Below are 26783 nucleotides of genomic sequence, written 5' to 3'. Positions count from 1 at the left end.
CCTGTGAGACGTAGTCCAGGATCGAGAAAAGCACCAGGTAGGCTCCGGATGTGGTGTTTTCAGGAACACTGCGACCAGGGAACTTGTGCCGGCCAGGAACCCGTGTGTGGTGATTTGATGATGGTAATCAGTTGATCAAGGAGGGGACCAGGCTTCGTAGTGGTAGATTACCGTTAGTTGCGGCCGTGGCCGACGTGGGTGTGGTAAACGGACCGAGACGCCGCCACCACCTCACTGACGCAAAGTTTCTTCATCAGCCGCAGATAAGATTTGGAGCACAGTCGCCTCAGGACTTGGTCGTTGGCCGGATCCCAGGCGCGAAGTGTTCCAACGATGACCGCGGCCACCGTCACTCTCTGGTAGCGTCGGCGGAGGTAGGCAGCGACGGGTTCGTACTTGGCGAGCTTGTCGTTGCGGGCGTTCGAGAAGGCCTCTGGTGTGTTTTCGAATGGGCGAGCCACGTCAATCACCAAGGCCTCCTCGCCGCGCACAACGACCAGGTCAGGGCGTAGGCCAGTGTCGCCGACGAACCGGTTCTCGTAAGCCACCGTGAATTGACGGGTTGCTGCAGTACGTAGGCGTTTGACCACCGCGTTGTGCCGCGCCTGATACATGGCACTGTGCGTCATGCAGTGGCACAACACATGCGGTAAAGTCTCACGTTGGTATCCGCAGACCCGGCAACGCTAATCGCGGTTGGCGGGACCCCACATGACCGAACTGTTGAGAGGTAGTATGTTCAGACGCGCTCGGTGGATGAAGCGCCAGTCCGCGAAGTGTGTGAACGCTCCACTCCGCATGAAATGAGAACTGGCCCGATCCGCCGAGACGCAAGCCATGACCTTGCCTTGGTTGGGTTGTGCATGTAGGGCGTTGTCGCGATCTGTGGCGAGTACATCTCGCAGAGACCGCATGACGCGGTTGCGATGTGAAGGCGTTAAGGTGACGTCGCCGCACGTGATGGTGACGTGGTCGGGGCTCAACGACCACGAGACGTGTAACCGCCGGGACGCCTTGCGGGCCTCCGTCCACACGGAACGAAGCTGTGTGGCAGGTGTGGACTGAACTCCTGGGAAGTCGCCGGACAGATAAGCCTCGAGTTCGAATCGGGTCGCCTCCCATCCGAGTCGGGTCGAGGCGATGTCATAGGCGTCGGAGAGTGCCAACTCGCGCAAGCACCGATCAGACGTCGTGAGGAGTTTGAATGCCGAGTCGACGCGGCAGATGTCGCTTAACTCGGCAGCCACAGGAATGGCAACTGCCCCGCCAGCAGAGCTCCCGTAGACGTAATGGGTGGACGCGTTGGTCGGCACGTAGAGGGTTCGTTTGACAAGTGGCCGTATAGCGTCCTCGAGACGGCGCCAGTCGGACTTGCCAAGTACCCTGCATCGCATGGCGAAGTTTAGGGCCGGGTACACGAAAGACTTCAGTGCATCGATGCGCTGCCAGGGGGCAAGTAGAGAGGAGAAGAGGGCCCTCGCTTGGCAGATGGCATCGTGCACAGGTGAAGAACCGGTCCTAGCTGGAAGGCGGAAACCCACCGGGCGTCCGAAGAAACGCAGTGGCTCGGAGTTCTCGAGTGCTGAGACAGGGACGCCGGACACCTGGAATACGGTAGGACGCATTCCGACGGGGGTCATGCCACTCATATGCACAGTAGAGCACTTTGATGGATTTAAACCTAGTCCAAAAGGACCAGCTAGGGACTCCACCGTGTCAAATCGCTGCTGTAGGAGGGAAGGGGAGTCGGCCAGCGGCGTTCGGTCGTCTGCGTATGCGAGAATTTTATGGTCTTCGTCATCGCCCTGTACGCCACGAATGACCGGGTCTACGACGAGGTTAAAAAGCAACCCCGATAGGGGGCAACCTTGGCGAAAACCTGATTGGATAGGTACCGGCTCTGTCACTCCTTCAGCTGCGACGATGACGGTATTGTTATCGCGGTAGAGGTCTGCGATTATCTCAGTGAATGTGTCTCCAGCACCAGCTCCCCGTAAGGCGTCGAAGAGGGCTTGATGGGGCACGGACCCGTAAGCATTGGTGAAATCCAATAGTGCTGCACAGAAGTCCGGGCCACCAGCTCTTGCCACGTCGAACTTGTGCTGGAACACATAATTGAGCTCGAATACCCCATCGTGCGGTAGGAAGCCCTTTTGGCAATGGGAAAGAACTTGATGGTCCGTAATCCATTTTTGTAGTCGGGCTGCCAAGCACTTGGCGTATAGTTTTGAGGCTGTACTTCCAAGTGCTATCGGTCGCCAATTACCAGGAATCGAAGGGTCCCCTCTCTTGTGAATTGTTATTGTCCTTGAGGTCCGCCATGAGTCGGGTGTTCGACGGTGGTCAATACAGGCGTTAAACAGGGCAGACAGGAATTTAGCTTCTGGGTCGACGGACTTCCAGTGACGATAGGTGAGCCTGTCGGAGCCAGGAGATGTATTCTCTGATTTGCGAAGTCGGAGAAGGACCTCGTCTGCCGAGAAAGACGCCATATTCACAGGTTCGGGGGCCACAGGTCGTTGAAAGAGGGTTGTCGTGTCAGCTGTGCGGTGAGACCAGGTAGAGCCCCAATGATCCTGGAGTTCCTTGAGGGGTATGTCACAGGACCGGGGAGGACCCTCGAGTATCAGTCGCACAGCACGACGACGATTCCGGCGGTATAATCTCTGGATGTCCGTAGCATTCTCGGGGTTGATCGAGCGTGGGGACCGACCAGGTACTACGGGAGGGAGACGAACAGCCTCCGTAGCTATGGTAACGGCTTGTGTCCACGCCTGGTCACATAATGCCCAGGAATCCTGCGTTGGCGGATTACGCAGTGTGGCACGCAGTGATTGTACTTGCTGTGCAAGGAGAGCCGTGTTGTCTGGTGGCATGTCCATTGCCGGGTCATCCACTGGTACGTCAGGGGCGTCGTCATCGTTGACCACTTCGCCAGGGTCATCAATCTGTTCCGGGAGTGGAGATGAGGGGGAACCCGAACGAGAGGTCGATGAACCTGGAGAGACAGTCGGATAAGCTGACGTAGCAGGCGTAACAGTTGTCTCGCCAGATGTGGATTGGTCGGGGGGCACGGGCGTTGGCGGTCCGGGATCCGAAGGTAGCGGTCGAGGCGTTGTATAACCGGAATAAGAAGTGGTTGCTGAGTTGTCTGTTGTGGAAGACGCTGTAGACCGTGAAGCCGACGGAGAACCGGTAGCCGTATTGCTGGAGGCCGACCCGGTACTCGAGGATGGCGTCGATGTGGAAGAGTGGCCTCCACGACGTCTTCGAGACCGGGAAACGGTTGCTCGGGTCTGTAGTTCCTGCTGGACTCGATGAGCTGCACCTGAAGAAGCTGGGCCTAAGTTCGGTGAGTTCTCTGTATTAGAAGAACGGGAGGAAGTCGCCGTAGGCTGCCGTGGGGTGCGAAGAGGTACGTAAGGAGTGGATTCCTCTTGCGCATGCCGTGCCATAGTATGCCGGGCCAGGGATCGCTCGCAGGTGAAGTTTCTCGGGCAATATCGGCAGGGATGAAAGGGCTCGTTCGAGGCAGGCCCCGGGCAGTCGTGGCGGGCGGACAGCGAATTCAATCGGGCATCACAGGCGACGCACCGGTAGAGACGCCTCGTTGGCCGAACCCCGTGTTTCTGCTCCATGTGGGACCGCCACGCGGACAGTCGGAGCGAGACTGAAGTGCGGGCTTGGCAGCCCGCGCAACAGGAATAAGGACAACGAAGGATCCCAGGCACCGGCAGGTACACCGTCATGATGCCCTGGTGAATGACGGTGGTCGAGAGCGAGTGGGGCCCGACGCTGCCGCTGAAACGCCAGTAGACGCGGGGGTGCCAGGACGAGGCCGTGTGGCCGGTGGCGGCGCCGGGGTGCTCAACCCCGAAGGGGGAGCGGGACGCCGCCGACGGCTACCGGAACCCGAGACGAGCGGCTCGATGGACACAGCAGGTGGCCGGCGGGGGGTAGGCATTGCCAGGCAGGGACTTTTCCAGGACCTCGTGGACGGATGTCCGGGTAGAAAGGCCGGGCGACGACGACGGCGGCGAAGTGGTCACAATGACCAGGGTGCGTTGGTGTCACCAGCGGGCATTGGCGACCGGACCGGGAGTGGCAGGCAAGCAAAGGCTAGTAGACTCTCACCACTCCTGGAGGGTGTCTTCTCCCGCTGGCTGGACTGGAACGCCTCGTCGGTTGATGTCCACGTCCCCGTGGCTTGATGTCCGGGCCAGTAGACTCGGACGATGGCGGCGAGGTGGTCACGAAGACCAGGGCCCGTGAGTGTCGTCAGCAGGCATTGACGACCGGGCCGGGAGTGGCATGCAAGAAAAGGCTTGTAGACTCTTACCACTCCCGGAGGGCGTCTGCTCCTGTTGGTGGGCCCGCCGCGTCGGTAGATGGCCGGAGACTCCTTCGATGGTACAGCAGGGCCGAGGAACCAGGTGGACCCAGGTACAGCGTAGCTCCGTGCGACCAGGGGGAGGGGGACCTTCCAGGGCGGCCGACTCCCCGGGAGGGACCGTTCTCGTCTTTTGGCTGCAAAGATCGAAAGTGGGAGATCCACGTAACACTTTGATCTTAGCCAAAAGGCCGATCTTAGCCAAAAGGCCCGCTGGTGACACCAACGGACCCTGGTCATTGTGACCACTTCGCCGCCGTCGTCGTCGCCCGGCATTTCTACCCGGACGTCCGTCCACGAGGTCCTGGAGAAGTCCCTGCCTAGCAATGCCTACCCCCCGCCGGCCACCTGCTGTGTCCATCGAGCCGCTCGTCCCGGGTTCCGGTAGCCGTCGGCGGCGTCCCGCTCCCCCTTCGGGGTTGAGCACCCCGGCGCCGCCACCGGCCCAACGGCCTCGTCCTGGCACCCCCGCGTCTACTGGCGTTTCAGCGGCAGCGTCGGGCCCCACTCACTCTCGACCGCCCGTTATTCACCAGGGCATCATGTCGGTGTACCTGCAGGTGCCTGGGATCCTTCGTTGTCCTTATCCCTGTTGCGCGGGCTGCCAAGCTCGCACATCAGTCTCGCTCCGACTGTCCGCGTGGCGGTCCCACATGGAGCAGAAACACGGGGTTCGGCCAACGAGCCGTCTCTACCGGTTCGTCGCCTGTGATGCCCGATTGAATTCGCTGTCCGCCCGCCACGACTGCCCGGGTCCTGCCTCGAACGAGCCCTTTCACCCCTGCCGATATTGCCCGAGATACTTCACCTGCGAGCGATCCCTGGCCCGGCATACTATGGCACGGCATGCGCAAGAGGAATCCACTCCTTACGTACCTCTTCGCGCCCCACGGTAGCCTACGGCGACTTCCTCCAGTTCTCCTGGTACAGAGAACTCACCAACCCCAGGCCCAGCTTCTTCAGGTACAGCTCATCGAGTCCAGCAGGAACGACAGACCCGAGCAACCGTTTCCCGGTATCGAAGACGTCGTGGAGGCCAGTCTTCCACATCGACGCCATCTTCGAGTACCGGGTCGGCCTCCAGCAATACGGCTACCGGTTCTACGTCGGCTTCACGGTCTATAGCGTCCTCCACACCGGACAATTCAGCAACCACTTCTTATTCCGGTTATGCAACGCCTCGACCGCTACCTTCGGATCCCGGACCGCCAACGCCCGTGCCCCCCGACCAATCCACATCTGGCGAGACAACTGTTACGCCTGCTACGTCAGCTTATCCGACTGTCTCTCCAGATTCATCGACCTCTCGTTCGGGTTCCCCCTCATCTCCACTCCCGGAACAGATCGATGACCCTGGCGAAGCGGTCAACGATGACGACGCCCCTGACGTACCAGTGGATGACCCGGCAATGGACATGCCACCAGACAACACGGCTCTACTTGCACAGCAAGTACAATCACTGCGTGCCACACTGCGTAATCCACCAACGCAAGATTCCTGGGCATTATGTGACCAGGCGTGGACACAAGCTGTTACCATAGCTACGGAGGCTGTTCGTCTCCCTCCCGTAGTACCTGGTCGGTCCCCACGCTCGATCAACCCCGAGAATGCTACGGACATCCAGCGATTATACCGCCGGAATCGTCGTCCAGCTGTGCGACTGATACTCGAGGGTCCTCCCCGGTCCTGCGACATACCACTTCAGGAACTCCAGGATCATTGGGGCTCTACCTGGTCTCACCGCACAGCTGACACGACAACCCTCTTTCAACGACCTGTGGCCCCCGAACCTGTGAATATGGCCTCTTTCTCGGCAGACGAGTTCCTTCTCCGGCTTCGCAAATCAGAGAATACATCTCCTGGCTCCGACAGGCTCACCTATCGTCACTGGAAGTCCGTCGACCCAGAAGCTAAATTCCTGTCTGCCCTGTTTAACGCCTGTATTCACCACCGTCGAACACCCGACTCATGGCGGACCTCAAGGACAATAACAATTCACAAGAGAGGGGACCCTTCGATTCCTGGTAATTGGCGACCGATAGCACTTAGAAGTACAGCCTCGAAACTATACGCCAAGTGCTTGGCAGCCCGACTACAAAAATGGATTACAGACCATCAAGTTCTTTCCCTTTGCCAAAAGGGCTTCCTACCGCACGATGGGGTATTCGAGCTCAATTATGTCTTCCAGCACAAGTTTGACGTGGCAAGAGCTGGTGGCCCGGACTTCTGTGCAGCACTATTGGATTTCACCAATGCTTACGGGTCCGTGCCCCATCAAGCCCTCTTCGACGCCCTAGGGGGAGCTGGTGCTCGACATTTATTTTCCCACAGCAATCGTAAGTGCAAACACAGGTAGCGCACTCTCTGCACGCGAATACCGCGTCAGCCGGTGTGGCATGACGCCACCGTTTTGGACACTCGCCGCACCCACGCCGTTTACCCCGATATCATTGGTTATTCCGAACACTCTTTCTATCATTGAATTTATTGTCGAACTCACCCCCGCAGGGGTGAGTGGGCCGATCCCGGAGGTAGTACAATACCGGGCCAACCCGTGGCAGAGGTGAAGCAAGCTTCAAGCACTCCGCCGCATCACAAAAATAAGTTTAATATCTTGGATCCAAATAGGATCCGTATCAGATATTAAGCTGATAAGAACAGAGTGCGTTTATTGATGTTCAATACAAGTCTTCTAGTGACTGTAAATGCACTCGTTTATGATTTTGGCCCGGTCGCCTTCCCGGGGTGGCCGAGTCCCCGGGAGGGAACGCCTCTCGACCGTTGGCCAGCGGATCAAAGTGGGTCAGCGTAATTAAGCTGATAAGAACAGACATTTTTATTTATATTTCATGGGGCCATGTGTGAATGAGTCCGACTTTTAGACATGACTTGTGCCACAGAGTTCTCAGGACGAAGTCAACGACGTTGACGTGGCACAACGCAGGCGAAAAGGGCCGCGCGTCGCGTAAGAATGAAAGACATGGCGTGGCAAGACAAGAATTGCTTAGGGGCAAACACGCACACCCATATTAGCTTTGCATGCACAGTCACATGCGGACGTGAGGCAGTCAGTGGCTTTCACGTAAGTGTTCTTGGTAGATCTTGCGTGATGCAGCGATCACCTCACTCACACAAAGCTTCTTAAAGAGGCGCAAGTAGGCGCGCGAACAAATGCGACGTAGTACGCGGTCTTTCGCGGAGTTCCACGCGCCGAGGGCACCCACGATGACGGCGTGGACGGTGACCCGTTGATACCGGCGCCGGAGAAACGCCGCCACCGGCTCGTAGTGAGCCAGCTTGGCGTTACGGGCGTTCTCAAAGGCGTCCGGCGTGTTCTCGAACGGGCACGTGACGTCGATGACGATAGCCTCTTCGCCACGCACCAGGACGAGATCCGGACGCAGGCCCGTGTCTCCGACGGCCTGGTTCTCGAAGGCCACCGTGAACTCGCGGGAGGCGGCGGTCCGGACACGGTCGACGATGGCGTTGTGGCGGGCCCGGTAGAGCGCACTGCGAGGCATGCAGTGGCATACCACATGCGGCAGTGTCTCCCTCTAGTACCCGCAGACGCGGCACCGCTGGTCCCTGTCCGGTGCGCCCCACATGCGAGCGCCGTTGAGGGGCAGGAGGTTGAGGCGGGCCCTATGCACGAAACGCCAGTCTGCGAAGGATGTGAAGGCGCCCGTCCGCATGAAGTGGGAGCTGGCGCGATCAGCCGCCACGCAGGCCAGCACCTTTCCCTGGTTGGGGAGGTTGTGCAGGGCCTGTTCCCCGTTCGGTGGCCAGCACCTCTCGTAGCGTGCGCATTACGCGGCACCGGTGCTGTGGGGTGATCGTGGCGTCGCCGCAGGTGAGCCGGACGCCGCCAGGATCCAGGGTCCAGGCGACGTTGTAGCGGCGTGATGCTTTTCTGGCGTTGGTCCAGACGGATCGCAGCTGGGTGGCCGGGACCCGGAACTCGTCTCCAAGCGACCCCCCGAGGTAGGACTCCAGCTCGAAGCGGGTGACCTCCCAACCGAGGCGGGCAGTGGCGGTTGCATAGGCGTCTTCCAAGGCCATCTGCCGCAACTCGGTGTCGGGGGATGTCAGAAGCTTGAAGGCGGAGTCGATGCGGCCGAGGACGCTAAGCGCCGCCGCAACAGGGATCCCGACGGCACCACCGGAGGCGGATCCGTAAAGGTTGTTTGTCGCAGCGTTGGTGGGAAGGTAAAGCGTCCGTTTTACCAGCGGCCGAATGGCGTCGTCCAATCGGCGCCAGTCCGTCGTAGACAAGACGCCGCATCGCATCGGGAAGTTGAGCGCTGGGTAGACGAAGGTCCGGAGGGCATCCAGACGCTGCCACGGCGCCAACATCGATGACATGATCGCCCGGGCTTGGGCGAGGGCGGTCTCGACGACGGAACCGGAGCCGGAGGAGATCCGAAAGCCAATCGGGCGTCCCAGGTACCGCTGCGGCTCGAAGTCGCGCAGTACCGAGATGGGGACGCCCGAAACTCGGAACTCCGTCTGGCGCATCCCCACAGGTGTCGATCCAACCATGTGGAAGGCGCGCACTTGGACGGGTTCAAGGACAGGCCCAGGGACGCGGCGAGGGTCTCAACCCGGTCGATGCGCTGCTGGAGTCGGCGCGGGGTCGAGGCCAGGGGAGTCAGGTCGTCCGCGTAGGCAAGGATCTTGTGGTCGGAACCACCACCCTGCACTGCGCGGATGACCGGGTCGATCACTAAGTTGAATAGGATTCAACTCAGTGGACAACCCTGACGCAGCCCTGCCAGGACCGGGATCGGCTCGGTGGTTCCCTCGGCCGCCAGGATACAGGTGCTGTTGTCGCGATAAAGGTCGCCGATCAACTCCGTAAACACGGAGCCGGCGCCAGCACCTTGCAGGGCGTCGAGCAAAGCCTGGTGCGGGACTGAGCCGAACGCGTTGTGGAAATCCAACAGCGCCGCACACAGGTCGGGGCCTCCCGATCGGGCGATGTCGAGCCTGCGCGGAAAGATATAGTTAAGTTCGAACACGCCATCGTGCGGAAGGAAGCCCTTCTGGCACTTCGACAATACGGCGTGTTCGATCATCCAGGCCTGGAGCCGGGCTGCAAGGCACTTAGCGTAAAGCTTCGCTGCCGTGCAGCCGAGGGCTATGGGCCGCCAGTTTGACGGGATTGCGGATCCCCCCTCTTGAAGATGAGGACGGTCCGCGTCGTCCTCCAGGAGTCCGGCGTTCGGCGGTGGTGGAGGCAGGCGTTGAACAACGCCATCAGGAACTGTGCTTCCTGGTCGACCGTTCGCCAGTGGTGATAGGTAAGACGGTCTGCCCCGGGAGCCGTGCTCTCTGACTTGCGCAGGCGCCCGTACACCTCGTCGGTCGAAAAGTTCGACGTGTCGACGCCCGCCGGAGCCGGATCGCGTCCGAGAAGTAGGGTCGAGTCGGCCTGGCGGGCCGACCACGTGTGCCCCCAGTGATCTTGCAGGTCTTGCAGCGGTATGGCGCACGTCTGTGGCGGTCCCTCGAGGATCAGCCGAACTGCGCGTCGACGGTTGCGGCGGTACAGCCGCTATATGTCGACCGCGTTCGCCGGGTCGGGCTGGCGGCGTTGGCGACCAGGACGCACCGGTGGGAGACGCACCGCCTCGACAGCCAAGGCGATGGCCCGCGTCCATGCTTCCTCGCATTGGGCCCATGACTCTCGGTGGGCGGGTCCCGCAGCAAGGAGCGGAGCAGGCGTGCCTGGTCCTCGAGGAGGCGCGTGTGGTCCGGTGGACTCTGGAGGGTCGTGGAGTCGGTCTCGGGATGCTCTTGTACTTCGTCGGGATCCACCGCGGCCTCGTCCACGGACGCGGGTGGCGACGGGGAGGAGGCAGGAGGCAACGGGGACCCGGGCAGAACGACCGGGGACGACCCGGCATCGAGCGGCGGCGAAGACACCGCGGAGTCGTAAGAGATCGTGTCGTCGTCGTCGAGTAGAAACGCGGCATCGCCAACGGGCGAAGCCGCCGACGAGCCGCGCGGGGCGGGAGACGCGCCATTGGACGACGACGAGGCCCCGAAGTCGTACGGTACCAGGACTTGCCTGGCGGACGACGGGGGTCTTGGAGACGCAGGTTCCGGCGACCGTGGTGACCCGAGAACGGGCGAGTTCACGGGAACGCCGGCGGGCGTCGGGACCCCGATGTGCGGCGTAGGTGAAGACGTGCTTTCGGCGTCGCGCAATGGCTTCTCGGAGGGGGCCGGGCTTGCGGCAGGTGATGGTGCTGGCGAACCGGGGACGGAGGCCGAGCCCACGGACGTCGACGAACCGCTGGACGACTGGTACACGAAGGCAGACGGTTCGCCGATCGACGCGGGCGAAGAAGCCCCCGACCTGGCGGCAGGAGACGACGGGGGCCACACCGGAGATGCGGCGTCAGAGGGCAATAGGCCCCTGAGGCGTCGCGAAGCGCGGGGTGCTGCTGGCGGTGACGAGGAACCCGATCCGGACGATGACGTGTCAGACGACGTGCTGACGTGGGGCACACGCCGGGCAGGCGCGCGCTCGCGAGCGGCGCCGGACGGCCCAGCCTGGTCGACGTGGCATCGCAGGTGATTGGCCAGACCGCGCTTGGTCGTAAACGTGGCGTCGCACACGCCACAGCGACGGCGAGGCGTCTCCGTCGATGGCACGAGCGTGGCCCTTGCCAGGCAGTGGTGGTACGAGGGCCGGGACGTGAGCGGCGCGTCGCACACCGTGCACATGTAGATTCGCTCGCGCACACGAACGCCGTGCTCGAACTCCACGTGGCTGCGCACCGACTGCGCGCGAGACGTCCAAGCGGCCCCGCTGTACTTCATACTGCAGTTGTCGACCGGGCACTGCAGCTCCGCCGGGGCCGGGAGATAAACCCACAGAACGTCGCCGTCCAGGACCGGCTGGCGTGGTTGCACCGGGGCAGAAGGGCGTGAGGACGCCGGTGCTTCGGAACCAGCCGGTCCCGACGAGGGCAACGCAGTCGACGCCGGCGATGAAGGGCCCGCCGCGGGAGAACCCGGAGTCCCGCGCCGAGGTCACTGAGGAGGGGGCGGTGCCGGGGAGCCAGTAGGGGCTGCAGCGTGGCGCCGCCTGGCACGACGGCCCCTCGCGGAACTCGGGCGGGCAGGATCCATGGCGGCGGTCCCGGCAGGCAGCAGGACCGGACGGCAACAGCAGGGCCAGGCAGGACCAGGTGGGCCGGGCGATGGGCGACGACGGCGGTGCGGTCACGATCGTGACCATGGCCGATGACGTCGTCAGCAGGCGGTGACGACCGGGCCGGGCATGCAGTAGGCGGCAGGCGGCAGGCGAAGAGCCAAGCAAAGAAATGAGCTGTAGACTCTCACCAACCGCCGTCCGGAATCCGGGGGTTGCCAGGGCCAGCCAGGACGTCCAAGGCCTTCAGGGTCAGCAGGTCCGCCACGTCCGACGTCCAGGAACGGGAAGCCCCGCCGGTCAGCAGCAGCAGCAGGTGCCCCTCCGAATGGGCAAGCGCAGCCAGGAACGTCGCCTTCCCGGGGTGGCCGAGTCCCGGGAGAGAACGCCTCTCGACCGTTGGCCAGCGGATCAAAGTGGGTCAGCGTAATTAAGCTGATAAGAACAGATATGTTTTAATAATGTTTCTTGGGGCCGTAGGTGATTGAGTCCAACTATTAGACATAGTTTTTTCCCGCGACATAAATGACGTTCGTGCGACAGCCAAAAGAGGAAATGGCGCGTTACAATCGACGCTTTCAGGGCACTTGCAAGGACGCACTTGGAGAGTTTGCACATGGTCGGGAACAAGTTTTACCATGGTATACACTTGTAATGCATTTGCACTTTCCTAGGGACGCGCACACACAGTTCATTTTGAGTGCCGTAAGTGTTCGTGATATATGCCTCGTGATGCAGCAATCACTTCACTAACGCATAGTTTCTTAAATAGGCGCAGATAGGGACGCGAACATATGCGCCGAAGCACACGATCGTTCCTTGAGTCCCAAGCGCCTAGGGCTCCCACGATGACGGCGTCCATGGTGACCCGCTGGTACCGGCGACGGAGAAACGCCACCACCGGCTCGTAATGAGCCAGCTTGGCGTTACGGGCGTTCTCAAAGGCATCCGGCGTAGTCTCGAACGGGCACGTGACGTCGATGACGATAGCCTCTTCGCCACGCACCAGGACGAGATCCGGATGCAGGCCCGTGTCTCCGACAGCCTGGTTTTCGAAGGCCACCGTGAACTCGCGGGAGGCGGCGGTCCGGACGCGGTTGACGATGGCGTCGTGGCGGGCCCGGTAGAGTGCACTGCGAGGCATGCAGTGGCACACCACATGCGGCAGCGTCTCCCTCAGGTATCCGCAGACGCGGCACCGCTGGTCCCTGTCCGGCGCACCCCACATGCGAGCGCCGTTGAGTGGGAGCATGTTCAGGCGGGCCCTGTGCACGAACCGCCAGTCCGCGAAGGTGGTGAAGGCGCCCGTCCGCATGAATTGGGAACTGGCGCGATCAGCCGCCACGCAGGCCAGCACCTTCCCTTGGTTGGGGAGGTGTTGCAGGGCGCGGTCCCGTTCTTTGGCGAGTATCGCACGCAGCGTCCGCATGACGCGGCAGCGGTGCTGCGGAGTTATCGTCGCGTCGCCACAGGTGAGCCGAACGCCGCCAGGATCCAGGGTCCAGGCGGCGTTGTACTGGCGGGACGCCTTACGGGCATTCGTCCATACGGACCGCAACTGGTTGGCTGGGACCCGGAACCCGTCCTCAAGCGATCCCCCGAGGTAGGACTCCAGCTCGAAGCGGGTGACCTCCCAACCGAGGCGGGCAGTGGCGGTTGCATAGGCGTCGTCCAAGGCCATCTGCCGCAGCTCGGTGTCGGGGGACGTCAGGAGCTTGTAGGCCGAGTCGATGCGGCAGAGTTGGCTGAGCTCCGCCGCGACCGGGATCCCGACGGCACCACCAGGGGCGGAACCGTAGATGTAGTTGGTGGCCGCGTTGGTTGGTAGGTAAAGCGTGCGTTTACCAGCGGCCGAATGGCATCGTCCAGTCGGCGCCAGTCTGTCGTCGAAAGGACCCCGCACCTCAACGGAAAGTTGAGCGCCGGGTAGACGAAGGTCCGGAGGGCATCCAGACGCTGCCACGGCGCCAACATCGATGACATGATGGCCCGGGCTTGGGCGATGGCGGACTCGACGGCGGAACCGGAGCCGGAGGGGATCCTGAAGCCGATGGGATGTCCCAAGTACCGCTGCGGCTCAAAGTCGCGCAGTACCGAGATGGGAACGCCCGAGACTCTGAACTCCGTCGGGCGCATCCCCACAGGTGTCGATCCGACCATGTGGAAGGACGCGCACTTGGACGGGTTCAAGGACAGGCCCAGGGACACGGCGAAGGTCTCAATCCGGTCGATGCGCTGCTGTAGTCGGCGCGGGGTCGAGGCCAGGGGAGTCAGGTCGTCCGCGTAGGCAAGGATCTTGTGGTCGGAACCACCACCCTGTACTGCGCGGACGACCGGGTCGATCACTAAGTTGAATAGGATTCCACTCAGTGGACAACCCTGACGCAGCCCTGCCAGGACCGGGATCGGCTCGGTGGTTCCCTCGGCCGCCAGGATACAGGTGCTGTTGTCGCGATAAAGGTCGCCGATCAACTCCGTAAACACGGAGCCGGCGCCAGCACCTTGCAGGGCGTCGAGCAAAGCCTGGTGCGGGACTGAGCCGAACGCGTTGTGGAAATCCAACAGCGCCGCACACAGGTCGGGGCCTCCCGATCGGGCGATGTCGAGCCTGCGCTGAAGGATATAGTTAAGTTCGAACACGCCGTCCTGCGGAAGGAAGCCCTTCTGGCACTTCGACAATACGGCGTGTTCGATCATCCAGGCCTGGAGCCGGGCTGCAAGGCACTTAGCGTAAAGCTTCGCTGCCGTGCAGCCGAGGGCTATGGGCCGCCAGTTTGACGGGATTGCGGATCCCCCCTCTTGAAGATGAGGACGGTCCGCGTCGTCCTCCAGGAGTCCGGCGTTCGGCGGTGGTGGAGGCAGGCGTTGAACAACGCCATCAGGAACTGTGCTTCCGGGTCGACCGTTCGCCAGTGGTGATAGGTAAGACGGTCTGCCCCGGGAGCCGTGCTCTCTGACTTGCGCAGGCGCCCGTACACCTCGTCGGTCGAAAAGTTCGACGTGTCGACGCCCGCCGGAGCCGGATCGCGTCCGAGAAGTAGGGTCGAGTCGGCCTGGCGGGCCGACCACGTGTGCCCCCAGTGATCTTGCAGGTCTTGCAGCGGTATGGCGCACGTCTGTGGCGGTCCCTCGAGGATCAGCCGAACTGCGCGTCGACGGTTGCGGCGGTACAGCCGCTATATGTCGACCGCGTTCGCCGGGTCGGGCTGGCGGCGTTGGCGACCAGGACGCACCGGTGGGAGACGCACCGCCTCGACAGCCAAGGCGATGGCCCGCGTCCATGCTTCCTCGCATTGGGCCCATGACTCTCGGTGGGCGGGTCCCGCAGCAAGGAGCGGAGCAGGCGTGCCTGGTCCTCGAGGAGGCGCGTGTGGTCCGGTGGACTCTGGAGGGTCGTGGAGTCGGTCTCGGGATGCTCTTTTACTTCGTTGGGATCCGCCGCGGCCTCGTCCAACGACGCGGGTGGCGACGGGGAGGAGGCAGAAGACACCGGGGACCCGGGCAGAACGACCGGGGACGACCCGGCATCGAGCGGCGGCGAGGACACCGCGACGTCGTAAGAGATCGTGTCGTCGTCGTCGAGTAGAAACGCGGCATCGCCAACGGGCGAAGCCGCTGACGAGCCGCGCGAGGCGGGAGACGCGCCATTGGACGACGACGAGGGCCCGAAGTCGTATGGTACCAGGACTTGCCTGGCGGACGACGGGGGTCTCTGTGGCGACACAGGATCCGGCGACCGTGGTGACCCGAGAACGGGCGAGTCCATGGGAATGCCGGCGGGCGTCGGGACCCCGATGTGCGGCGTAGGTGAAGATGTGCTTTCGGCGTCGCGCAATGGCTGCTCGGAGGGGGCCGGGCCTGCGGCAGGTGATGGTGCCGGCGAACCGGGGACGGAGGCCGAGCCCACTGACGTCGACGAACCGCTGGACGACTGGTACACGAAGGCAGACGGTTCGCCGATCGACGCGGGCGAAGAGGCCCCCGACCTGGCGGCCGGAGACGACGAGGGCCGCACCGGAGATGCGGCGTCAGAGGGCGATAGTCCCCTGAGGCGTCGCGAAGCCCGGGGTGCTGCTGGCGGCGACGAGGAACCCGATCCGGACGATGACGTGTCAGACGATGTGCTGACGTGGCGCACACGCCGAGCAGGCGCGCGCTCGCGAGCAGCGCCGGACGGCCCAGCCTGGTCGACGTGGCATCGCAGGTGATTGGCCAGGCCGCGCTTGGTCGTAAACGTGGCGTCGCACACGCCACAGCGACGGCGAGGCGTCTCCGTCGATGGCACGAGCGTGGCCCTTGCCAGGCAGTGGTGGTACGAGGGCTGGGACGTGAGCGGCGCGCCGCACACCGCGCAGACGTAGATTCGCTCGCGCACACGAACGCCGTGCTCGAACTCCACGTGGCGGCGCACCGACTGCGCGCGAGACGTCCAAGCGGCCCCGCTGTACTTCATACTGCAGTTGTCGACCGGGCACTGCAGCTCCGCCGGGGCCGGGAGATAAACCCACAGAACGTCGCCGTCCAGGGCCGGCTGGCGTGGTTGCACCGTGGCAGAAGGGCGTGAGGACGCCGGTGCTTCGGAACCAGCCGGTCCCGACGAGGGCGACGCAGTCGACGCCGGCGATGAAGGGCCCGCCGCGGTAGAACCCGGAGTCCCGCGCCGAGGTCGCGGAGGAGGGGGTGGTGCCGGGGAGCCTTTAGGGGCAGCAGCGTGGCGCCGCCTGGCACGACGGCCCCTCGCGGAACTCGGGTGGGCAGGATCCATGGCTGCGGTCCCGGCAGGCAGCAGGACCGGACAGCAACAGCAGGGCCAGGCAGGACCAGGTGGGCCGGGCGGTGGGCGACGACGGCGGTGCGGTCACGATGGTGACCGTGGCCCGATGACGTCGTCAGCAGGCGGTGACGACCGGGACGGGCATGCAGCAGGCGGCAGGCGAAGAGCCAAGCAAAGAAATGAGCTGTAGATTCTCACCAACCGCCGTCCAGCATCCGGGGGTCGCCAGGGTCAGCCAGGATGTCCAAGGCGTCCAGGGTCAGCAGGTCCGCCACGTCCAACGTCCAGGAACGGGAAGCCCCGCCGGTCAGCAGCAGCAGCAGCAGCAGGTGCCCCTCCGAAAGGGCAGGCGCATCCAGGAACGTCGTCGCCTTCTCAGGGTGGCCGAGTCCCCGGGAGGGAACGCCTCTCGACCGTTGGCCAGCGGATCAAAGTGGGTCAGCGTAATTAAGCTGATAAGAACAGAGTGAGAATTTTATTATGTTTAAGACAATGTATGGGATGTCTTGAGATCTCCGGACGACATCGTTTAGTTCCTGTACATAGCACCGGGATAGATAGGTGGAAACCGGACACGGACGGTGGTAGAAGTGCGCCAGGGTGTTGGTCATCGCAGGAACCTCCGGGACAGCAGCGGCTTAGCCAGGGCACCTGGCAGGTGGCAGGCGATGTGGCGACGTAGTACGGTAGGTCTTGCGTTGGTCAGCGGTGGTCTAGCTGCGTCCATGTCCCACGTGCGCGTGGTAGATGGCGCGGGACGCTGCCACACCCTCGCTCACGCAGAGTTTCTTCAAGAGACGCAGGTAGGTGCGGGAGCACAGACGCAGGAGGACGCGGTCGTTGGCCGGGTCCCAAGCGCCGAGAGCCCCGACGATGACGGCGGCCACCGTTACTGTTTGGTAGCGGCGACGCAAGTAGTCGGCGACGGGTTGGTAGCGTGCGACCTTGTCGTTTCGCGTGTTGGTAAAGGCCTCCGGTGTATTCTCGAACGGGCAAGCCACGTCGATCACCAGTGCCTCCTCCCCGCGAACCAAGACAAGGTCAGGACGCAGTCCAGTGTCGCCGACCGGCCGGTTCTCGTACGCTACGGTGTAGTCGCGGGCGGCGGCCGTGCGAAGGCGCGAGACCACCGCGTTGTGCCGTGCCTGAGACATGGCGCTATGCGTCATGCAGTGGCAAAGCACGTGCGGTAGCGTCTCCCTCGCGTAGCCGCAGACCCGGCAACGCTGGTCTCGGTCAGTAGGGCCCCACATGACGGCGCCATTCAGGGGTAGCAGGTTGAGGCGCGCCCGGTGAATAAACCGCCAGTCGGCGAAGTGCGTGAATGCTCCCGTGGTGATGAAATGGGAGCTCGCACGATCCGCCGAGACGCAGGCCATCACCTTCCCCTGGTTTGGCTGGTCATGGAGGGCGTTGTCCCGGACGTGGGCCAGCACATCTCGTAGCGTCCGCATGACCCGGTTCCTGTGGGTTGGAGGAAGCGTTGCGTCGCCGCAGGTGATGGTGACGTGGTCCGGCCGCAGGGACCACGAGACTTGTAGCCTTCGGGATGCCTTACGGGCCTCGGTCCACACGCTGCGCAGCTGGGTTGCTGGCCTTGAGTGGACGACCTGTCGGTCGCCAGAGAGGTACGCCTCCAACTCGAAACGGGTAGCCTCCCATCCGAGGCGGGTGGAGGCGATCTCGTAAGCGTCGGACAGGGCGAGGTCCCGTAGTGACTGGTCTGATGTCGTCAGGAGCTTGAAAGCGGAGTCGATACGACAGATGTCGTATAACTCCGCTGCCACCGGTATTGCTGCAGCTCCTCCGGAGGCACTCACGTAGACATAGTGTGTCGAGGCATTCACCGGTAGGTAGAGTGTGCGCTTGACCATGGGCCTGATGGCAAGGTCCAACCGGTGCCAGTCTGTTTTGGTCAGGGCGCCGCACCTCATGGAGAAGTTGAGGGCAGGGAACACAAATGTCTTGAGGGCGTCAATACGCTGCCAGGGGGCTAGAAGGGACGAAAAAATCGCCATGGCGTTGCGTATGGCGTCGTCAATGACATTGGCTCCCGCTCTCTGTGGAAGGCTTTTTATTAATGTTCTATGGGGCCGTAGGTGATTGAGTCCGACTGTTAGACATAACTTTTCCCCCGCGACGTAATTGACGTTAGCGCGACAGCCAAAACAGGAAATGGCGCGTTACAATCGACGCTTTCAGGGCACTTGTAAGGACGCACTTGGGGAGTTTGCACAAGGTCGGGAACGAGTTCAACTATATCATACAATGATAATACATTTGCATTTTCCTAAGGACGCGCACGCACAGTTTAGTTTGACTGCCGTAAGTGTTCGTGATATATGCCTCGTGAAGCGGCAATCACTTCACTAACGCACAGTTTCTTAAATAGGCGCAGATAAGGACGTGAACATATGCGCCGAAGCACACGATCGTTCCTTGAGTCCCACGCGCCGAGGGCTCCCAGGATGATGGCGTCCATGGTGACCCGCTGGTACCGGCGACGGAGAAACGCCACCACCGGCTCGTAATGAGCCAGCTCGGCGTTACGGGCGTTCTCAAAGGCATCCGGCGTATTCTCGAACGGGCACGTGACGTCGATCACGATAGCCTCTTTGCCACGCACCAGGACGAGATCCGGACGCAGGCCCGTGTCTCCGACAGCCTGGTTTTCGAAGGCCACCGTGAACTCGCGGGAGGCGGCAGTCCGGACGCGGTTGACGATGGCGTCGTGGCGGGCCCGGTAGAGCGCACTGCGAGTCATGCAGTGGCACACCACATGCGGCAGCGTCTCCCTCAGGTACCCGCAGACGCGGCACCGCTGGTCCCTGTCCGGTGCGCCCCACATGCGAGCGCCGTTGAGTGGGAGCAGGTTCAGGTGGGCCCTGTGCACGAACCGCCAGTCCGCGAAGGTGGTGAAGGCGCCCGTCCGCATGAAGTGGGAACTGGCGCGATCAGCCGCCACGCAGGCCAGCACCTTCCCTTGGTTGGGGAGGTCGTGCAGGGCGCGGTCCCGTTCTCTGGCGAGTATCTCACGCAGCGTCCGCATGACGCGGCAGCGGTGCTGCGGAGTTATCGTCCCGTCGCCACAGGTGAGCCGAACGCCGCCAGGATCCAGGGTCCAGGCGACGTTGTAGTGGCGGGACGCCTTACGGGCATTCGTCCATACGGACCGCAACTGGTTGGCCGGGACCCAGAACCCGTCCTCAAGCGATCCCCCGAGGTAGGACTCCAGCTCGAAGCGGGTGACCTCCCAACCGAGGCGGGCAGTGGCGGATGCATAAGCGTCTTCCAAGGCCATCTGCCGCAGCTCGGTGTCGGGGGACGTCAGGAGCTTGTAGGCCGAGTCGATGCGGCAGAGTTGGCTCAGCTCCGCCGCGACCGGGATCCCGACGGCACCACCAGGGGCGGAACCGTAGATGTAGTTGGTGGCCGCGTTGGTTGGGAGGTAAAGCGTGCGCTTTACCAGCGGCCGAATGGCATCGTCCAGTCGGCGCCAGTCCGTCGTCGAAAGGACCCCGCACCTCATCGGGAAGTTGATCGCCGGGTAGACAAAGGTCCGGAGGGCGTCCAGACGCTGCCACGGCGCCAACATCGACGACATGATCGCCCGGGCTTGGGCGATGGCGGACTCGTCGGCGGAACCGGAGCCGGAGGGAATCCTGAAGCCGATGGGACGTCCCAAGTACCGCTGCGGCTCAAAGTCGCGAAGTACCGAGATGGGAACGCCCGAGACTCTGAACTCCGTCGGGCGCATCCCCACAGGTGTCGATCCGACCATGCGGAAAGACGCGCACTTCGACGGGTTCGAGGACAGGCCCAGGGATGCGGCGAGGGTCTCAATCCTGCCGATCCGCTGTTGTAACCTGCGCGGAGTCGAGGCCAGGGGAGTCAGGTCGTCCGCGTAGGCGAGGATCTTGTGGTCGGAGCCACCACCCTGCACTGCGCGGACGACCGGGTCAATCACTAAGTTGAATAAAATTCCACTTAGCGGGCAACTCTGACGCAAACACTTTGATCTTAGCCAAAAGGCCGAGAAGCGATGCAATTCATTAGCACTTAATTAAAATCCATTCTTTCACACCTCGTACTTAGTCCTGGCCAAAAGCCAGGCAAACAGTAGCAAAGCAATTCCGACGTCCACCCATGCACAACCAGCATTGTGCACCGACAGCGGCGGCGCTGGCTACACGGCATTGCTTTTATCCCTAGTCCGCTTGAAGTTTCTTGTTTCGCTTGCAAACATGTTAAAACTGAAACCTTCTTTTTCCCAGAAGTCAAAGCCACGCGTGCTTGCTTGCATGCGTACTCTCGAATGTAACCATGACGTCACACCAAATGCTTGCCGGCGAACATTATCAGGCATGTCGCGAGGGATGCTACAGCACTTGTTTTAAAAACTGATGCATAGTGTACATGTCCAACTCGAGCACCAAAGCCTGGAAGAAAAAAAGAAAAAAATGACTGTGCAAAATGTGACTACGTCACCCATCCGACATGGCTTCTACGCTGGCTGCCCAAGCAACGCCTCTGCAACGACGCCCACAATCATCGGCAAAAAGGTGTTGCCTTTGGCTGCTACAGCGCGCTCAACGTATGCCTTGCCAGTTCCGACGTGGCGGAACACCGCACCGAGGTCGACGAAGGTCCTGCCGTAAAAGGCAGACCCGGGAATGCGTGCGAAACGTCTACCGCGTGCGTTGTGAAGCCGGTGAATGAAGGGTCATGTGGCAGAGGGTGACGGAACGTGAGTGTGCGACATGCCGCTGCGATGTCGTTCAAGCGTTCAACGGGCCAGCAGGCTCTGCCGGTCGTGGTCGAAAACGCTTGTCCAAGTTTTGCTGATTCCGGGGGGTAGGAGTGCTATGGTGGCGTGTAGGAGGTGCTGGTGCGGCGCTCCGTCGATCATGCCAGACGGACATGAGGCGGCAAGAAGGCGGTCGTCAAGTGGTCGTGGAAATCAGTGGAGAAGTACTCGCCTGCGCTTTTTATGAAATTCCGCTGGGTAAGGTGCGAGAAGACTCGCGACAGACGGTCTTCGGGAGACGGGTGGTTGCACAAATGCGACCGTGCGTCAACGTGCAGCCATATTCGTGGATTATTTCGCCCCATTACGATAGCTTCGTCACAGCGCTCGCTGGTGTTGTTGTTGTTGTTGTTGTTCTCCTATCGTTAGTGCGCTGGTGTTGCTTGTTTTTGTTGACCTTCACTTGTGGCTCACACCCACTGTGGGGGATTGGCCGGTTTGTTGTTCTGCTTCTTCGACTTCTACATACTCGGCTTAGTGAAGCTGCGAGGAGTGATGAGTGGGTACAGAGGCAAAGTACAGCAAAGCGCGCCCGGGGCGTGATCTCACGCGTCCTGGGTTCCACGGCGCTTCAGGTACGTGCGCAGTGCCTCCGTACGTCTAGTGCGCAATTTTCTTGGAACTTCCAGCAACTGGCAATTCCATTGAGGTGAGCGTGCGAGGATGTTTGTTGTAATTAACGAGAGCCAACGGTGGATGAGCTGGTATGAGATGGTGTTCAGAAATGTAGTGTGTGATCAACAAGGCGATGTCCGTCGTGGTGGTCTAGTGGCTGTAAGGTACTCGGCTGCTGACCCGCAGGTTGTGGGATCGAAACCCGGCCGCGGCGGCTGCATTCCCCTGTGGTCAGATTAGGGTGCACGTTAAAGAACCCCAGGTGGTCGAAATTTCCGGAGCCCTCCCTTACGACGTCTCTCATAATTATATGGTGGTTTTGGGACGTCATACCCCACATATCATCATATCGTCATCAAGGTGATGGCTGAGGGCGCCAGCGAGGTAGCTGACCTCGTGGCAACGAATTACAGCCACCGCTGGCAGAAGCTGGGACCCAGGTCAGTGGACATAGAAAAAGCACATCGGGGCTTTGCCGCTCCACCGTACAGCAGGTGTGTGCGGGATTGGGTCCTGTGGCGTTCTTTGCGATTTTATTTTGTGATGGGGAATAGTGTAGATGCATAGACGTGGCGAGAGCACGCGTCTTCCGGTTAAGACGTCGCGTGAAGATGTGAAATAAAAATGCCTTCTTTTGTCATTGCAACTGTAAACAGAAACACCAACAACCATTTTCTAGAGGCTGTTTTATTTTGCGTTCCGAAACGGGTGAATTGGAGAAGCGGAATCAGCTTGGCACATACATACACACTTCTACACACATACATACACATCGTATACACACTTCTAGCTTTCCTCCGAAACAGTAATAATAAATTATTCAATATATTTATTAATATGAGTAGGGATGTTTGAAAAAAATAAAAACTTGAGTATGTACGTGTGAACATAACCGAAAAAGGGGGGGGCCTCCAATTATGAAATTTCCACGGAAACATTTATTTTCCCACAGCAATCATAAGTGTAAACACAGCTAGCGCACTCCCCGCACGCGAATACCGCGTCAGCCGGGGCGGCGTGACGCCACCGTCTCGGACACTCGCCGCACCCACGCCGTTTACCCCGATATCCTTGGTAAATTCGAACACTCTTTCTGTCATTGAAATTATTGTCGAACTCACCCCCGCAGGGGTGAGTGGGCCGATCCCGGAAGTAGTGCAATACCGGGCCAACCCGTGGCGGAGGTGAAGCAAGCTTCAAGCACTCCGCCGCATTGCAAAAATAAGTTTAATATCTTGGATCCAAATAGGATCCGTATCAGATATTAAGCTGATAAGAACAGATACTACACAAAGAGAACTTTATTTAACTTCAAACAAAGATGGCAGGACATACATATGTGTTTTACAAAATAAAGAAACCGGGGCACATTGAATTTATAAAAGTAGATACAAAAGAGCGCGTTATCTATATACATATTGCAACCATAAAGGCAAACTAATCAGAAAAATGAGCACAAACACTACACAAAGAGAAGTGTATTTAACTTCGTCCGAGGTGTTTAAAAAATACTACACAAAGAGAAGTTTATTTAACTTCAAACAAAGATGACAGGGCATGCATATGCATTTTACAAAATAAACAAACCAGGGCACATTAAATATATACGAGTACATACAAAGGAGCGCGTTATCTATATACATATTTACAACCATAAGGGCAAACTAAACAGAAAAAATGAGCACAAACACTACGCAAAGAGAAGTGTAATTAACTTCGTTAAAAAAACGCAGTTGTTAGTGGGGTGCTATATACAAATATACCATAACCAGCGACGCCTTGGTGTCGACGGGCGGGTCCAGCGGCAACAACACAGTGTCAAGCAAGTGTCTATATGTAAACCGCTGCTACAGAGGTGTATCTGGGGAGCGGGGCGAGGGGGGGTCACCTTCGTTTGGGACTAGACATGCGATTGCTCCTAAGTTGGGCACTCCTCGGGAACCGAGAGGAGGTAATAGTGCAAAATTGGGGCAGCCAACTTGCCCTCTCTCGTGAAGAAAAATTTCGTGTGCCAGCGGCGGAGGAACATCTCCTCTCTGGTGGCCTCGAGTTCCCGAGTTAGGAGCTCCCACGCCAGCATTCTGATACGCGTAACGGCCGGTGGTGCTGCCCGAACTGGCCGTCGTCGCGCTTCCGCGAGGGAGCGCCGCTGCCACACAACAAAAAGGGTACAGGCAGTCAAAAGCCGCGCAAACGCGGCCTTGTTGCGTCTGTGACCTGGTGGGGGGTGGATCCCAAAGGTGTGCGCTACCATGCGCCAGACTGGCCACGCAGCTGAACACTCCAGCAAGGCGCGCTTCTGCGTCTCTGGTTCCCTGCAATTTGGGCAGCCGTCGTCGGGCACAATGCCTAGTTTCTTCAGGCGGCTCCTAGTAGGGAGGACCTCCCACGCCCTCTTTCAGAGAAAATCTTGGATATCACAGGGTAGCAGGCTATGAAGCAGGGAGAGGTTGCGCTTAGCTTGCTCTGCTCGTTGCTTGTCCTCGTCGCTGAGGTGGCTCGCCGTGAGTGCCTCCACTATGCGGGCCGGCTGCTCCGCGTCGGGATCACAATTCGGCGCTTCCGTGCGCAACATGCGTGCCGTCGCCGCTGCTACCCTGTAAAAGGGCGAGGGCGATTCAGCGTGCGGGCCAGTGTGTCGACCGGCATCGAGCCAACTGTTCGACGGGCCGCTCCAATAGTGCAGCAAGCCTCTCGCGACATAGTTTTCTGCTTGCGCCACCTTGCGAGCCGTTTTCAAGGCGAGCAGTTTGCTCAAGGTGAGAGCGTGCGGGAGGCCCAGCCCCCCCTCTTTAACTTCCAACTGGTGGAGGGTTCGTTTGACAGGGGGTGGTGTCCTGCCCCATAGTAGATCGTTGGCTAACGTGCCGAGTCGTGTGGCCACCCGCGCCGGCATCACTGACACCCTGCTCACGTAGGAGGCCAAGGCAAGAACACTAGTCTTGATTGCGACGGCCTTTTCACGCAGGGTGAAGTTGAGCAGTGCAGCGCGCTCGGTGAGCTGTGCAGCCCTGTCGATGACCCTTGTCCATGCGGAAACGTCGACGCCTTCTCGGTTAAAGTAGACGCCGAGGACCTTAACGGTGCAGACCGGTTCTATGTCGCCTATTGCTTCAGTAGGAAACGGACCGAAGAGCATTGCTCGGCTCTTTCTCTCGTTCAGTTGGGCTCCTGACACCTTAGCGTATAGTTCAAATACGCTGCGGAAGCGGTCGAGACTTCGTGCGTCCTTGAGGAACAGGGATATGACGTCGGCAAACGCCAGGACTCTAATCTCTTCGGTACCGGTCATTGACAGGCCTCGAATGCGTTCGTCGCTAGCCAGAGTTGTGAGCAGAGGCTCTATAGAGAGGACAAACAGGGTTGGGCCTAAGGGGCACCCTTGCCTAATGCCTCTCGTGTACCGGAAGAAAGCAGTAGTCGTGCCGTTCACCGCGACGCAACTATGCAGGTTGGTGTACAGAAGCTCGCTGGCAGCCACAAACTCCTGCGGGAGCCCGAACTGACAGAGCACTTCAAAGAGGTACGTGTGCCTCACCCTGTCGAACGCCTTGGCTTGGTCGAGAGACAGGAAGGCACCCGTGACTCTTTTCTGGGTCGCGTATTCAAAGACATCTCTGGGTGCGGTGAGGTTGGCAAACATTGACAGGCCAGGCACGGCGCAGGCTTGGTGGGGAGCTATCAAGTCCGGCAAGAAGGTCCTCAGCCTGGTGTTCATTATGGACGCCACGATCTTATAATCTACATTGAGTAGAGAGATCGGGCGCCATGACGACAGTTCGCGCGGGGGTGCGCCGTCTTTGAGAATGAGGGTGGAGCGCCCTTCGCTGAATGAATCTGGTTTTACGTGGTTCTGGAGGACCAGGTTGACCATGGCCAGCAGCGGAGCTCGCAATACTTCAAAGAAAGTCGCGTAGAAGCCGGCTGTCAGGCCATCAGTGCCTGGAGCCGAGTTAGGCGGCATGGCTCGGATGGCAGCGCGAAGTTCCTCTTCCGTTGCTGCGCCGCACAGAACTGTGCCCTCATCTTCGGCGAGTCGGGGCAGGCGCGAACACAGACTGGCCATGAGAGCTGCCTCTGGGAGTGGGCTACAGGGGTCCGGCTCATGAAAAAAGGCCTCGAAGTAGTTATGGAACTCCGCTTCGATCTCGGTGGGATCAGTGATCAGGCTGCCGTCAGGCCTTTGCACCTCTGAGATTCGAAGGGAACCGGTACCTCGCACCTCATTCATGTCCAGGTCTGGCGCGTCCCCCGCAGCGACTCGGGATTCACGTGCGTTGCGCGCGTTTTCCCGGAAGAGACGGTCGTGCTGAACTTGCAGCGACTAAAGATAGTCGCGCATACAGGTCGTGAGGTGGTCCGCACTCTGTACAATCCGCATGCGGCGGAGTAGCTCATTCATCGTTTTTGTGATGCGCTTCTTCCTCACGCTGCCTTCTTCTTGCAGGAACGCTCTCCATCTCGCCTTCAAGTCGTCCCAAACCGCGGGGCTGGTACAGGGGGTGGCTTCAATCGTCTCCTCCAGAAACGCTGATATTCTCAGGGCGCTCGTGCGGTCTTTGATGAGCGCTGGGTCGAGGCGCCAAGTTGCATTTCCTGCATGAGGGCCGGGCGTCCCTCTCACCGTTGTAACCAATGGGACGTGGTCGGTTCTGTCCGCCAGCCCGTCAGGAAGGGTGAGGACTTCGCACGACGCAAGAGAGCCGACGAGGCGCTCGGGGACGTAAGCTCGGTCAAGCCTGTTGGCCGTTGTCCGCGAGGTTCGGGTGGGGGCGAACTCGTTTCCGTGCAGGTGACCCCACGCGTCCGTGAGCCGCAGGTGTCGGAGGATCTTCACCAGCTCTTTGGCGTGGTAGGTTGAGCCGCCTTGACCCGGGCCCCGGACGTCTCTTGTGGAGTCCACAACGCAGTTGAAGTCCCCGAGAACCACGTGGGGAACGGGCTCCACCAGATAGTCGTGCAGCTCCTTAAAGTAGGTGTTAGTTTCTGATCTGGTCACCGGCGCATAAACATTAACAAAGCGCACCTTGGACC

At 60.5% G+C, this 26783-nt stretch overlaps 2 non-coding genes across 2 annotated transcripts; both read right to left on the bottom strand.

Annotated features, from left to right (window-relative positions):
* Nucleotides 1–6900: 6900 nt before the first annotated feature.
* Nucleotides 6901–7083, bottom strand: LOC142766467 (U2 spliceosomal RNA). Its single transcript, XR_012884534.1, has one exon. It is a non-coding gene; the product is annotated as a U2 spliceosomal RNA (small nuclear RNA).
* Nucleotides 7084–22879: 15796 nt separating this feature from the next.
* On the bottom strand, nt 22880–23072 carry LOC142766503 (U2 spliceosomal RNA). The gene has a single exon (XR_012884556.1). It is a non-coding gene; the product is annotated as a U2 spliceosomal RNA (small nuclear RNA).
* Nucleotides 23073–26783: the final 3711 nt, after the last annotated feature.

This window comes from Rhipicephalus microplus, chromosome 6, assembly GCF_043290135.1.
Source record: "Rhipicephalus microplus isolate Deutch F79 chromosome 6, USDA_Rmic, whole genome shotgun sequence".
Classification (NCBI taxonomy): domain Eukaryota; kingdom Metazoa; phylum Arthropoda; class Arachnida; order Ixodida; family Ixodidae; genus Rhipicephalus; species Rhipicephalus microplus.
Note: the sequence above shows the minus strand (reverse complement) of the source record. Positions and strands in the feature narration are given on the sequence as shown.